General features: G+C 42.1%; 1 protein-coding gene and 1 long non-coding RNA gene across 2 annotated transcripts in view; both read right to left on the minus strand.

Annotated features, from left to right (window-relative positions):
• The window catches only part of irak3 (interleukin-1 receptor-associated kinase 3), a 297,236-nt gene that overhangs the window by 238,108 nt on the left and 45,653 nt on the right, over positions 1 to 13,475 (minus strand). The window lies entirely within an intron of this gene.
• LOC308310872 lies at positions 187 to 13,010 on the minus strand. Its single transcript, XR_013963551.1, has 4 exons — positions 12,840 to 13,010; positions 8,948 to 8,989; positions 8,585 to 8,664; positions 187 to 239 (listed from the first exon to the last, which is right to left on the minus strand). It is a non-coding gene; the product is annotated as an uncharacterized lncRNA (long non-coding RNA).

The following is a 13,475-nucleotide window of genomic DNA, read 5'->3' on the forward strand; positions in this document are numbered from 1 at the left end:
GCATTGCATACACAGTTACACTAGACTAAGCCATATCACGACTACTACGGGACTTTGTAGTCAAGTAGTCGACTAGTTGGACAAGTTGTGTGGAGATTTCTTTCATCCAATAACACTTAAAATTAAACTCTCTTAAAAAATGTCTCAGTAACCAGTAAAGGGTTGAATAATGTAGACTGGACAAACCTGGATGTATGTGCAGTGCGAGTTAAGGAGTCAGTCTTCTTCAGCGCCCCACACTGAAGGCACAAAATCATATATGATTTGTTTGTCAACAATTACCCTTGGATGTATTAAGAGAACAATGTGTCAGGGCACCACAGCTGCTCATCTCCTGTACTTAAATACTGCCCTGATTTAGGAAGAAAATATTATTAATTGTCAGAATGAGTTTCACCATTGAGCTAATAGAGCCTGCTTGTTCAGGGGATAAATTGAATCTTGACCACCAGGTCAAAATTCGTGACAGATCCTGTGTCTACACATAATATGACATGACCTTTGACACGATATAAAAGGTCTCAATAGAAGAGCAGGGAGACAAAGTTATATTGTGTGAACATACTCTCATTTCATTCAAAAAAAGTCATATTGCCACCTTAAGCCCCATTTCCAAAATAGCGGATCTACAAACTCACAGCTCAGCTTGTAGATGCACTGTTTCACTGTTTGTCGAGGGGAAAAGAGAGAATGTTTGAAAATGTTAGCCTACTAGAATTTCGTGCGCGCTACGCGCGCACTCATCCCAGAGCGACTTCGCCACGCACTATGGGAAGAAATAAATGGCGGGAGTTGACTCCACATGTAGTAACGAATGGGTTATTGGAAATGTACCATTGTTTTGTCCTGAATATTTCCACAGCCTAAGTACTAAAGGATTGTGACTGTGGGACAGACATACAGTCTGACATACAATAGGCTACACGTGTGCACAGTGAATAAACAATGACCTATATGCCCAGAGTTCTTAAATTAACATAGTTGGATTTTAACAGAAAGACTGATAGATATTTCTCTCCATATACATATCAAAGACAATGCCATAAATCAGTCAAAGTAAGTGACAGACTCAACAGTAGCACACAGCATGCAAGGCAGCGATGCATGCATGCAAACATGTTTGTCCAGCTGAGATTTAGTGTCTCCATCTCTCTGTGGAAGAGGTTGCACATGACCTGTACGGCCACACTGAGGTGCTCCAACACAAACACAGACACAAAACAACACCACGCTGTTTGTCCAGTTGACCCAAATCAACACCAATACCTAGCCTGTTTGTCCAAAACACACTATCTGCTCGCCACGTTTCTACTTCGCCACAACCTAATGTTAGTAACAAATGTAGGGGAGAGCCGCCAAGGTTGTAACGCTTCACGGTTGTAACATGGACGTTATCTCTTGATTGGTCAACGCCACCATGACGCCATCGCGTCAGTATGTGTAGAGCAACGTACTCTACGTGCCCAGGAAGTTTGAAGTGTTTACCTTCAAAATGCGTATAATGTTACACCTGGAGTATATGTGTGCTACAATTTTTGTCTTTGGTGTTGGTGAATAAAAATCCACATGGATGTGTTCATGCTTATGTTCTTCATGAGTTTGCATCGTGTTTAGACGGAATTCACGTTCATTCTGGTCTGTAAGCAACTGCAAAGAAAACTTGCAAAAGCGGGTCATTTGTAACATGTGTTACAAATGGTCCGCTTCCATTCAATGCCATTATATGTAGGCCTAATATTGACATATTTGACATATTGGCCAATATTATATGTTCTAAATTTGTATTGTATTGTGTAGTGTATTCTAAAAGTAGTTTAGGGTTGTATAACATTGTACAACTCAATCAATCAAACGTTTGTTTAATCAATGTATTGCCCCATTGAAAAAAAAGAAAAGGCCAAACTGGTACACCCGATACTATTTAATATTTCCCTTATGTTTGATACATTTTCTTATCACATCCATGGTATGAAAACGATGCTAAGGAGTTGCTTCAATGAAATATAATTGCTTTAAGCTGAAAAGGGGTTATTAGTTATTATGTGTAGTGTAGTGTAGTCAACATGTTAAGGCTCATACACACTGCCCGGTATTTGCTGCGATTATGCTTTCGGGGAGCATTGTTGGCGCTGTCCGACAAAAAACCCTGATCTGACGTTAAGTGGTGCCCAAATGGTAGATCACGATCTACAAAGGCTTTGCAGGTAGACCACATGACATGGCAGTAAAAATATATATAATTTTAATATAAAAAACGATTTTTGCATCTTCCGCTTTAGATGACCTGAGATGACTTGAGTGATTGACATCAAAAAGGGCCTGTCAGCTCAAACACACAATGCAATACTTGTTGTTGCTTACAATCATCAGTAGCAAAGTAAAATACCAACAAAAATAAAAGCCTACGATTTGCATTTTCCCCCCTCTATTTCCCATGCATGTGCGTTTATATGAAAGGCCCCTCAATTACATTTTGTCACTATTTGCAGCAATGGGATGATAGTTTTATTTGGTGGGTATGTTGTGCTGGTGGTTTTGAAAGTAGCTCTCAAGTCCATAAAACAAACTAACATAGGCTACTTCTCTATAAGCAGAATCATGAATAGGCCTATTTAATTTATACAAAAGGAGAAGAGAGAGAGAGAGAGAGAGCAATGTGTTTGTGTCGCAAACTTTGTCTAATATTGTTTTAGAGCAGTGGTTCTCAAACATTGTCATGGCAAGAGCAAAGGACCCCCAATATTTTTGTCAATCTACAAAACTAATCCCAAAATCGCTGATAAATTAAATTACATTACTTACTAATCGCTTATTTGGCAACACTGGCCAGCTTTGTGTTGCAGCTCCGTGGCTGGGAGTTGGGAACTTTCTGTTACAGTTAAATGAATATAAAAGTACCACACAACTGAAAAGTTTTGCGACTGTGTCCGCAAGTTAGAGACGTGTGTGGCTATAATGACGCACAGCTGTGATGTAATCGCGCGTCTCTAAATTCTAAGCGTGTGTGTGTGTGTGTGTGTGTTAGTGTGTGTGTGTGTGTGTGTATATATATACATTCCGTCGGTAATTCCCTGTAGGCTTCACGTGAATAATGTTGTGTGCGCGCGTGCGGAGAAATAGTTATTTAATGAATCGCATGTTGGTGTGTGTGTGTGGGGGGGGGGGGGGGGGCAGTTGGCTGTGTGGCGAAAATAGGCAAAGTGATCGGTGTAAGGGTGATATTGCGTGTGTGTGTGTGTGTGTGTGTGTGTGTATATATATACATTCCGTCGGTAATTCCCTGTAGGCTTCACGTGAATAATGTTGTGTGCGCGCGTGCGGAGAAATAGTTATTTAATGAATCGCATGTTGGTGTGTGTGTGTGTGTGGGGGGGGGGGGGGGGGGGGCAGTTGGCTGTGTGGCGAAAATAGGCAAAGTGATCGGTGTAAGGGTGATATTTTGGCACAATCCGATTAATGAGAAAGAACAATGTTGATGTAACTAAGGGAATCGTCGAGTCATTTATTTTGTAAATAAAGAGATTTAGATGGAATAAGCGAAATAGCGATCGTATAATCTCTCCTGTTCCTTCTGTCTCTCATCAATGTCCTGCGCGAGATCAGATTCTGTGCTGCGCGAGATGACATAGTCAAGCTAGTGTGGGGGCGGGGCTGGTAAGAGAGGGAAATGTTGCCAGGTTTGCGAATTGTAAGCGAGTTGCAGTGTATGTAAGTAGCGTGGTTAAAGTCCTTGTTTCTCTCGTGTTGTGGCAACAGCGTATACGACATTGAGGGGTAGAAACCATCCCGGGCGCGTGGTTCATGTAACATGTGTGTCACTGTGAAAGACTGGCCCCATTAAGTGAACGTAGTTGGCGTAGTAGACGCCAACATGACGATTTTGGTAGACGCCAACATGACGATTGTGACGTAGGCTGTTGACGTTGAGCAATAACAGCGTGTTTCATAAAAGTAATATTTGCAGAGTAAATAAGACACTTGAACGGCAAAAAAATAGCCTATGTCAGTTCGGGGAGCGTGGCGAATTTATTTTGCATATAGAGATGTGTGGTAAAAGTGTGGTTCGGTCGGAGATAGAGCACAAAGAATGAGTATGGGTACCACTTCTCACTTGTATAAATAGATAATGACATTCCCAAAATGTGGATGCCAGGTTGAAAATATATACATATCAATAACGTATCATATGTATCATAGGCCAACTGTATGTGTAGATGAAAACATATCTACTGTATAACAGAGCACAACCATGGATTGCTACCATATTATATTATACCACTAAACTGTATATTAACATTCTTATACTATACCTCTGTATATTATATCCAACAACATTGTTATATAATCAAAGTTGGGAAGAAATATGCATAAAATAACTGAATTTGAGATTATAATGTGAACAGTAGGGGAGTGGCAATTGCCAAACCCCGGGGAACCCAAAATGACGCCCTGCCACTTTAAGATTAGAGTTTACTGGAATGGATCCCTTGGGTGCTAACCACCATAGTGAGTCCCTGTAGAGGGTGGCATTATCAATGAAGCCCTGTGGATCTCTCTCTCTCTCTCTCTCTCACGCACGCACGCACACACGCACAAAAACAGAAGCACTCTCGTACACAAAATGCAAAAAAGGAAGCATGCAGCCCGCCGCATGCACATTCTCATAAATACACTATAATATCTGGCTTCATCGACACATAGAGCATACAGCAGAGCCAGTGAGGAACACAGATAATCTAGATATTATTTTTTTTCTTTTGCTGTAGCGATATTTATTGATTACTGTTAAAAGTCTCTGTATATTACCGGTAATTGTAATATATTACCGGTAATTGCTGGCAGTGGTGAGTGAGTGAGTGATTGATTGATTGATTTTGATTGAGTGTTTGTTCAGTAACTGGATTATCCCATCTCTCTAGCTTCTTTCCAAAACAAATCAACATTTTACAAAATAGCAGATCTTTGAAGCTCACAACGCATCGCATACAATGCATCATGTGTGTATAGATCCGCTAATCATTATGACACAAAGTACAGTATTTACTATTTAGGACTTAAATACCGGTAGTTAGATTTCTGGCAATATAAATTACTCTGAATTCATGGCAGTTAAAATACCACTGTCTATGTTTGTTTTTCAACACAAATCATTGTTCTGTTCAGTGTTGTTTTTGGCAGCAAATTTTGATTTTAGCTTTACTCATATTCTCTTGAGTAGTTTAGTTTTAGTCACATTTTAAAGGAATGTTTTAGTGTTAGGTGACATTCACACCAGAAAGCTTTATTGCTACTAAAACGAATCCTGCTGCACATCGTCAGAATGTGCGCTTCGTTTGGCAGGTGTGAAGCATAATTTGAATCCTAATGCGCATCAAAGAACCGCATTCTACTCGAACCAAAAACGGGGGTTTCGCTTCGCTTGATTACGATTCGGTGCAGGTGAGAATGCAATCCGCAGCAAATAAAGGAAATTAAGCAAACAAAGTGAGGAGGAGCTAAACACAGTTGGAGACGTAGAAGGCATATTTTACGCAGCGCAAAGATGATGGTCGAAATGAGGACGAGTACATTAATCAATTGCTTAAGGAAACACATAAAAACACTGCAGTGTAGCCTACAGAATATTCTATCCGTCTGTCTGTGCGTAAACATGGAGTGCTGTCACTGTGTGGGGACTGGGGAGTAGGGACTTTCATCTCGATAAACATTTTTTCCCTGTTGTCTGTTCTCAGTGCGCTCAGCGCTGTGCCTGCATGCCCAAAAGAACAGTGCGTGGCTGCGTGCGTAGAGTGAGAGAGAGAGAGAGGGAGAGAGAGATAGAGAGAGAGAGAGGTCCAGTCCCTGACAGCACAACACATGCACATTATGAGTATAATTTTAACACCATAGATTTCACTGTGTAGGCTAGTTTATGAATGGAACACATTGATAAAGGTCCCCCCTGCTGCGTTTCCAATTGCTGCGAATGACAGTGTGAAGGCAAACCGCAGCAAATTAAATATGCAAGAATCCCAACTTCTCCGCCCATTCGCATCGAGTCTACCGAAGTATTAGGTGGGAATGTGACCGTAGTCTAGTTTTAGTCGACTAAATATCATTCGATTTTAGTCGACTAAATCTACAGTTGATTTAGTCGAGCAAAATGTATTTTGGCGGGCCATGATGCCGTTTTTACACTGAAAATAGCTGATCTACAAGCCCACAACGCGTCACATCACGACGCGTTGTGAGCTCGTAGATCGGCTATTTTCAGCACGCAACTAATTGTAAAATTACTTATACTGGATCACTAGTCCCTTCCTAACATTTTAGTCTAGTTTTTATTTGTTGACGAAATTGTCAGTATATTTAGTCTTATAGGTTTAGTCATCATAGCTTAGTCATGGGCGGATTTAAAGGGGGTGCAGGGGGGGGCAAAAAAACTTAACTTATGGCTTCTGACTGTAGTTTATAATCATCTCTCTTATCATGATATGATGCCTCGCTGTACGGCTGTAGTGCATGTGTGTATGTGTGTGAGCTGCTGTACTACCTAAATAACTCATTTTTAGGGGTTAGGGCATTGTAAAAACGCTAAAATAATAAAATAAAGGTTAAAAAAATCGATCGGGAGTCGATAGCCAAGCAGTCGCACCCCCTGGCGTCAGGTTCAAAGTCCGCCTATGAGCTTAGTTTTTATTTAGTTTCCATTTAGTTTTTAGTCAGTGTAAAAGGTTAGTCGACGAACATTTTTTGTCTCAGTTTTATTCGATGAAATCAACACTGGTCCTGTTGTGATGTGTGATCATTCACACATCGTTACGTGTGAATGATCACACATGACACGGCCAATCACTCAATGTCAACGAGCTTACAGTACATCGCCGTCTCTCTGGATATTTATAGGTTTATATCGGATATTGGCCTATTATAGATGCATCGCATATAATCAACGTGTTGTAATAAAGTGTGGGTGAAGTTAACTTGTATTTAAGTAGTGTGGTAATTTAGAAATGGTGCCATTTGTGGGTTTTTTTTTTATAATAGACATTTTAAATGATACAATTCTGCAGTGAACAGTTTCACTGTTCTAGTTTTGGGTGAAATATCCTGCCTTCGTTCGTGCCTTTGTTTCTGATCAGCTGTCACCATCAGACTGTTGAAGCTGATGTCCTGTCATGAACACTGCCGCCCGCCTGCCACCAGGCTGGCCTGTCACACTGGAACACAGTGTTTTTTTTTCTTATATCGGATGTGCATGTTTATCGTGTGGTGTTGTTCCGCTATGCCAGTTGTTTTCATCTTTTTCACATCAGGGTCCATTATTTATTCAGGAACATTTCTCAGCACTCACGGAACTCTCGCGTTTTTAAGGCACTTTTCATTATTTCTCTAATCAGTTGGCATTGGTATGCCGCAGAGCAGCAGTACAACCAACGCGTTTCGGCGTTCAAGCCTTCATCAGCGTTGTCTATCTGCTGGAGACACCGGAAGTGCCACATTTTATATGGTCTCCCTAGGAGAGACAGCTACCTATGACTCATGCAGACATCAATGAGTTCTCAGCCCACTGCCATATGAAAGTCCCAGAAGTTATGTACGCATATTAACACACATACAAGATACACCAAGGCACATCTGACAGTGCAGTGCCTTGGTGTCATTTGTATGACTCACTCAGTGCCACAGGACGCCCAATGACGTCCTACGGGTCCCATGGGCAATTTTCCTCTAATCCTCAAAAATGCATCTAATCCGATGTGCAGGTGACGACATGCACATGACATGCACAATAGAATTTTCTTTCTTATATTTATAATGGGTTTCGGTGGCAACGAGGGACAAAACTGGTGTCCACCAGGTGGCACTGAATGAGTTGTGCACTTTTTAGTGGGGGATTTCCACCGGAAAAAAATACTTTGTTACTCCACTACGATATTGCCAAGAGAAAACCCTCATACAGAATATTTTCCATCTGTGAAAAAAAATCCATTTCTGGCCAAAAAGTACCTTTTACGTGTGGTGGGGGGGGGGGGGGGGGGGGCTCAGAGTGCTTCCACTAAGGAAAGTAAAGTAGGCTTTCTAATGACACAACCCGCCTTTGTATTGATGAGAAGCAAAAAACGTTATTTTTATTTACGCTAAAGATGAGAGGCTGGTCTGCATTTATGCGAGCCCCGGAAGTCATCGGTAACATACAGTAGCTCTAAATGGCCAACGGCGTTGCAAAGGCATTAGAGCTATGGACCAGAGCTAAGTGGTTCCCAAAGGTCCTTGAGAGGTTCCAGGGGTTCCCCAGCTAAATGATAGTTTGGAACCAAATGGACCCTTATGGGTCTGTAACTCTGAGAGTGTACATTCTCAGAGTTACAGTCCCATAAGGGTCCATTTGGTTCCATTTGTACACGCTCAGAGTGAATTTTCTTCTCCAAACTATCATTTAGCTGGGGACCCCCCTGTAACTGGCTCAAGGACCCCTAGGGGTTCCCCGGACCCCACTTTGGGAACCACTGGGCTAGTGACAATACGAAATACCCTCCTTTTTGTTTCTGCAAAAGAATGTATGATTATGAATGTATGATTATGAATGTATGATTATGCTCACCTTTGACTGTAGAGCCAATCTGAACAGGATGCATGTTACTGAGATCTGAGGGCAGACCTACATACACACCTCCATAATTTCTGAGGAACACACACACACACACACACACACACACACACACACACACACACACACACACTTAACACTATCCTTGAAGCCTGAGTTATAATTGTCGTGGTATCGTTTACGTGAAATAGCAGATCTGCATCTACAAGCCCACTAAATTATATATAACTATAACTCAAACCTCTGCTAACTGTAAGCCTACAAATCTTTTTTTTTTTTACCTTGAAACATCATAATTGCACTCATTATTAAAGACACAACACTGTACATAATATAAGTCACAATCTCAAAACTTACATTTTTTTCTCAGCGTCTTCGTCTGGAGCCTCCTCCGATGTCCTGGGATTGATCATAAATAAATAATGAATAAAGAGCACACACACACACACACACACACACACACACACACACACACACACACACACACACACACACACACACACACACACACACACACACACACACACACACACACACACACACACGACCAGTGAATCTAAATAAAGATCACTCAGTGTAAATTAACAGTCACATCAAAGTAAAGGTCATGTGAAACTCACTGTTTGAAGTCCAGCCCATGTGTGTTTGGGTACATGTATTGTGTGTGTGTGTGTGTGTGTGTGTGTATGCATATGTTCAATGATCATGAGTCCTCGTTGCCATGCATGTAGTCTCGTGTAGCCAGACAACTATATCACAATCTCCGAATGCTATTAGAGTTTACATTTTCCTTTACATTTTATTTTGTTATTTCCTTCTCTGCTAAGCAACAAGCTTATATTATGCTTAGATGTTTTCTATTCATATTAGGATACATTTGCGCGACTGTAAAGACGAAACGGAAGTGGGGAGGAAGCTCCACTTCCACTTTATATTTCTCTCGTGATAGCTTTTCCATTGCTCCAGACTGTATGACGGAAGCATTTGGAAATTGCGAGAGGCAACAGTCTGGCAACGCGAGACTACCATGCATGTAGTATAGTTGCAGAAGCAGTGAGTGCATTCTCCGGCAGCGGCAGCAGCCACGGCGCAGCCGGCAATTGCCGACAACAGCCGTGGCAGTGTTTCCTCTGCCACCGGCAAAGCCTCCTAATCCGCCACAGACCGGCGGCTGCCGGCAGCTGCCGCTTGCTGCCGGCACAGTTATGCCGTGGCTGCTGCCGCTGCCGGAGAATGCAGTCGCTGTCTCTCAGTAGTTGGTCAGTAACCAATTTAGGACTGAGGCCGATACATACAATAGCATGTGCATAGCAACAACAACCCCAAAAGGGGTCCCAGACCAGCCTGGCTAATAATAACCCAGACTCAAATCACACACGTCGTGAATGCGCCGGCAGGCAATTTTTTTTTGCCAACGGCTGATTCGGTCTGGCTTATTAGCCAGGCTAGTCCCAGACCTCAATGGGTATATAGCGTCAATCATTTCAACCACTTTAACCATTATTTTATACATTGGCTATTCAAAAATAGCAGATACACAGCTCATCTCGTCTTGATGAATTGAATACACAGGACCACAAATGAAAATACTGTTCCTGAAGAAACAGTGTTGGCTTATCATTTTTATCCCACGATTTTGTAACCCTTTTTTCACCCAGCGTCAATCTAATGTAATCCTGGGCGCTACACTTCCTTCGCCAACCTGGGGAGAGCAACAGACTGACCTCATGCTTGCTTCAATGCATGAGCTTCCAAGCCGCTTCTTTTAACCTGACAGGGGGTCGTTTCCCAGAGTGAACGTAGCGCGTGGAAGGAACACGTTATTCCAACTAGTTCCTTTCCCCTCCATCAGGTGCCCCGGCTGGCCAGGGGGAGGCAGTTTAGAGACCAGGATTACTGCATGTTTTTTGTGAGGGTACAGATCAAGCCCACAACAAGCTGGCTCTCAGGGCTTTCTGTTACTCTTTTAGCAGTATGTCTGTTTTAACACACATGATCATCTGGACACATCAGTTTGGGGGTCCTGGACATGAAAAGGTTTTGGAATCTCTAGAGTCTAGACAGAATCCAACATGTAACAAAACAGGTAATAATCGTGTTTATACATGGGATTAATTCAAAGAAACGTTAGAATCTATTATGCTGACTGTTCTTACAGTATCTTATATCAGAGCGCTCTATGATGTAAACACCAGAGTGCTCTGAAAGTGACACGATTGACTTCCAAAGCTGTAGTTGTAGGCTGAATTCTCCCAATGTCTGGTATGGTGAGGCTAGGCTAGAAGGTGTCAAACTGGCACTCTTGCCATGCTTTTCTAAACACTGATCACCTCATCAGCGTTTAGGGTTTTACCGCAACGGTTGTGATTTCCGGTTAATTTGTTTATCAAAAGAGTCAAACCAGAGCTGAGTCATGCATGCTGGGTAGTGTTGTTTTTCCACTGCTGCTCTGTGACAAATCAGGACAGCTAAACATAAAAGACAGTGAGTACCGGTAGTAGGGACACAAATAGATTTCCCGGTCACTAAGTGAAACAATTAACAGAAAATGAGGTGATCTCAACAGTGTTAAACGTTGTTTCTCAAATGTATGATTCATTGGTGTCGCTTCGCTCGTCATATACAGTATACCGGTAGGCTACATACAGACACAGTAACCGCTAGACTGACAAGATTTCCAAATGGTTATATTGCTTGAAAAACCACAAAGGTACAGTATGTAATTTAGATTGTACGTTTCTTAAACCAGTGGTTCTCAAACTTTTTCATGTCAAGGACCCCCAAATTGACACTTATTAGCCCACGGACCCCCATTTGAAAAGATATGCCAGGGACCCCCATAAGAGAAGATTGTCTTCTTTTTTTTTGCTCTAGCAGTGATTCTCAACCATTTTCATTTCAAGGACCCCCAGTTTGACATGCATTAAGCTACGGACCCCCTAGTTAATGCCATTTCTATCTCTGGGACCCCTGGGATTTCTATTGTAAAATCAATGTTAGATTAACTCTGAGAGTGTACAAATGTAGCTTCATTGTTTACCTGGTATCCATGCTTCATTGAGGCACTACATTGTTTCAATACAGCAATATAATATTAAAAAGAACATTTACTTGGCGATGTTATACTTGACACTTATTTAGTCAAGTATATTATACGTTGAATTAAAGCTTTGAATTAAAGTTTAAGAGAGAATGAATCATTGCTACTCACTCCTTTGAAGCTTCAGCTTCACCTGTGGAGACACACACACACACACACACACACACACACACAGACAGACACACGCGTGAGCCAAGAGAACCAAAACAAGAGAGTGAACACTCCCAACAACGCGCACGCACGCACACACAATATATCCATCCATCCATACACTATTCTGTTCACACACACACACACACACGCCGAGAACCAAAACAAGAGAGAACACTCCCAACAACGTGCACGCACACACACAATATATCCATCCATACATACACTATAGTATACTGTTGCTTCTCACACAAGCAATATCTATCCATCTATATCAACATACAGTCTACTACTACTGTATTGTTCACACACACACACACACACACACACACACACACACACACACACAGTGAGAGTCCTCCCAGAGTGGGAAACAGCTGAGCAGCAGGAAACCGACACACCTGTCATTTCAGATGACTGTGCGCTTTCACTGTCCCCGTCTTTTCCACTTGACTCCACTCGATCTCTGAGAGAACCAGTTACCATAAAGAATCTAATATTTAAACTCTTTGTTGTGCTGATTTATTAGTCAATCTCAGGATAAAATAATAATATAAGTACATATACCAAGACATCCAGGTATTGATCTTTTTTTTTAAATATATTTTAATAATACATTGTCCAAACATACTGTAAGCACAATGATTCTTAAGCCATTATTATAGGTAGGAACCCCTTTTTGTAACCCTATATACCCAGCTGGACGGGAATCCCTTTTGGGGTTCTGTACAGTATCCAAAAAATTACAAAAATGTGATGCTGATACATAAATAAATAAGTTTTTCAGAAAACTTAGATCAGGATTTAGAAGGCATTTTTAGAATCACCCTCGGTCCAAAATGAGTTTTAAATTAAGACCACAATGGTGTGAGGATCTGTGCAGGGTAGAACTTATTTTTCCCTTTGCTCCTCTCTCGTCTCAGTGACAGCGACGTCCCTTGGGGGACCAACAGGCATCAACACAATCGGTGTATTAACATAGACAGCTACAACGCAAACCATGCAGAGACGTTAAGTAACTTACCTCCAGTTGGGTTGTTGGCTGAGGAATTACCACAGCCCATCCTGCGTCAATACCTGAGAGAAGAAAGGAGAGTTGGGAGACTGGAAAGGGGACTGAAAGGGTGAGAGCGCAACAAAAAAAAAAAGAGCGAGAGGGAGGGAGGACTTGAGAGTGTTCCGAAGATTCCGATCAGACGAAGGGAATGAGAGGCATGGGCAAGCTGGGTGGAAGATGGAGAGGATGACATGGGGAGGAGGTGATGGGATGGCAGGAGAGGACAGGTGCCGTGTAGAGATGAGGAGGCGTTAGGTGTAGGTTCGTCATCGCATTCCCTTCCCTCGCTCTCTGGGAATTGAGCTTTATGTGTGACACATGTGGAAGAAGTGGAGGTTTGTGTACGGTATGAGTGTGTGTGTGGAGGGGGAGGGGGGGGGGGAGGAGTAAGCGAGCGAGAGAGAGACAGATGTGAATTTAATAAGATGGGGAGGAGAAGAGATACGGAGAAGACCTCCCACTGGAGGTTCCGGGCAACAATTAACAGGTGTGCCTGGCAGAATGTTCTTCAATGTGGTATAGATAGTTTAAGAACAATAACACACACACACACACACACACACACACACACACACACA

Source organism: Protomyctophum bolini (genome assembly GCF_963924005.1).
Source record: "Protomyctophum bolini genome assembly, chromosome: 23".
In the NCBI taxonomy this organism is placed as follows: Eukaryota; Metazoa; Chordata; class Actinopteri; order Myctophiformes; family Myctophidae; genus Protomyctophum; species Protomyctophum bolini.